Below are 2,673 nucleotides of genomic sequence, written 5' to 3' on the forward strand. Positions count from 1 at the left end.
TTATTTATAGCTTTTTATTCACAAAATACTATTTAAATAGTTTATTTTCTATCAAGCAACCTCATTTTACTTGTTAACATCATCTTATTTAGGAAAAAATAATGTCCCTAAGAATAGTTCAGGACTAGGGAAGACAACTCAGTGGTCTGAGTGCCTGCCTGGCAAGTGCAAGGACCAGGTTCAATCCTGGGTATCGCATGCCATGCTGGCTCCACAGAGCCAACCACCAAAACTGGGTGTGGTGGTGCACAACTGGAATCCCAGCACTGGGGAGGTTGAGATAAGAGGATCACTACAAGTGTAAGCTGCATAGCAAGACCCTGCACCAAAGAAAGATTTTTTAAAATATTTTTTATAAAAGAGTATTAGCTTAATGCTTCAGTTAAGTAGCAACCAACCCAACCCAAAAATCATGCCAAAACTGAATGATTTGTGACGTCTGGGAAAATGAATGATCTTCCAATAAAATTAATGATTAAAAAAAAAAAGACTGAATGAATCCAGTTATCCTCCTTTCCTTGTGTTAGTCTCAAGTATGCTTATTATGCTCATGTAAGCACATTGCTCAGCAGAGGGTCATTCCTTCGCCAATGGCATCTTAGCTTAATAGATTATGCTTCACTTGCCCAGATATTTTAAGATTCTCAAGATATGTGAAACCTTACTTATCTATAGAATTATGTTTTCCTGGAAGAAAAGAGCATGTCATACTTTCTTATACTTTTATTCATTTTATGCTGTGTCAAAAAAAAAATCTAAATATCTAAAAATATATCCCTTTGCCATTCAATAAAAGATTAGGAAGAAATTTTACCTTTTCAATGCATTATTATAATGATGCCTGCATTTCAGATTTCTTACTTCCTCACTGTTCAGTATAAGACATAAACTAAGAATTGACATGGAAAGAGCACATTCCTTACTTCAAAAATCAACAACCAAAATATAAGCAGAAGGAATGCATCCTAATCCATTCTGCAAAACTGGCATTACCCAAATATCAAAACCAGACGAAGATATGACAAGAAAACTAATGATCAATATCTCATGAAAACATATGCTAAAATCCTCAATGAAATACTAGCAAACTGTTTCTAACAATGTATAAAAAGAATTATAAACCAGGACCAAGTGGGATTCATTTTAGATATTCATGATTGGTTATACATTTGAAAATCAGAAAGAAAAAAAAAAAAGAAAGAAAGAAAAAGAAAATTGGTAAGCGTAATTCATCAACAGGCTAAAGAAAAATCACATGATAATTTCAAGAGATCCAGAAAAAGCATCTGAAAAAAGCCAATGCCCACTCATGACAAAAACTCTTAGCAAACTAGGAACAGAAAGAGATTTCCTCAACTGGATGAAAAATACCTACAAAATACCTACAGCAAACATATCATTTAATGGTAAAAAACTAACATCTTTCACACTAAGATTAGGAACAAATCAATGATATCCCTTTTCACCATATCATACTGAAAGTCCCACTTAATATAACAGGACATGAGAACTAAAGAGGTATATAGATTGGAAAAATGAACGATCTTTGTTGGCAGGTAACAGACTGCCTAAGTAGAAAATATGAAAGAATCAGTAAAATAACCTGAAACTAATAAACAATTATATAGCAAAGTTGTAAGATACAAAGCTAATGTGTACAAAAGTCAAGTGCTTCCTACATACCAATAGTGCACAAGTGAAATCTGGTATTAAGAACAGTACCATTTACATTGCAACCTAAAAAATGAAATACAAGATCTGTATAAGATTTATACAAAGAAAACAAAACAATTGGTAAAAGTAATAAAAAAAAAAAAACTAAATGAAAATACATTGCATGTTCATGAGTAACATCTTTTTAGGCTGCTTATTTCAAAGTACCATAGACTAGATATAACAACAAAAATTTAATTCTCATAGTTCTGAAAGCTGGAAACTATGTTCAGTTTCTAGGCAGCACCATGTTTCATGCTATAGACTGCTGAATTCTTGCCTTCAAATGGCAGAAAGCTGGAAAGATTTTTCTTGGACACTTTTTATAAAGGCACTAATCTCACTGATGTGGGCATTCTATTCTTAGGACCTATTCACCTCCCGAAGGCCCTATACCAACATATCAGTGGTCAGGATGTCAACATAAAAATGGAGTGGGAGCAGGGCATATTCAATCTGTAATAGATACAAAAACTCAATTTTGTCAAGTTTTAAATTATTTTCCAATCTGACTTAAACATTCAACACAATCCCAGTTAACCAGAAAACTATTTTGTGAATACTAGCCGGGCCTGGTGGCACAAGCTATAATCCCAGCATTTGGGAGGGTGAGGCAGGAGGATCATTGTGAGTTCAAGACCACACTGGGCTGCAAGGTGAGTATAAAGGAAAGCCTGAACTGCACAGTGAGACTGTCTCAAAACCAAAACAAACAAACAAAAAACTTATTGTAAAGTTTACATGGACAGGAAAAGGTCCACATCAACACAATACTGAAGAACAAATTGGGTGCACCAACATGATCTAACTTTAAGTTTTAATATAAAGCTATAGTAATCAAGACAATTAAGACTCATTTCAATACACAATGGTGGAATTGGACATCTAGACCAACTCAAAATTGAGTACACACCTAAATGTAAACTGCAAAACTATAAAACTCCTAGAAGGTTAAGAAAA

General features: G+C 33.8%; 1 protein-coding gene across 2 annotated transcripts in view; it reads right to left on the minus strand.

The window, feature by feature from the left end:
* Window positions 1-2,673, minus strand: part of Wasf1 (WAS protein family member 1) — a 103,505-nt gene that overhangs the window by 55,287 nt on the left and 45,545 nt on the right. The gene's annotated exons all lie outside the window — the stretch shown is intronic.

This window comes from Octodon degus, unplaced genomic scaffold (genome assembly GCF_000260255.1).
Source record: "Octodon degus isolate 3935 unplaced genomic scaffold, OctDeg1.0 scaffold00090, whole genome shotgun sequence".
In the NCBI taxonomy this organism is placed as follows: domain Eukaryota; kingdom Metazoa; phylum Chordata; class Mammalia; order Rodentia; family Octodontidae; genus Octodon; species Octodon degus.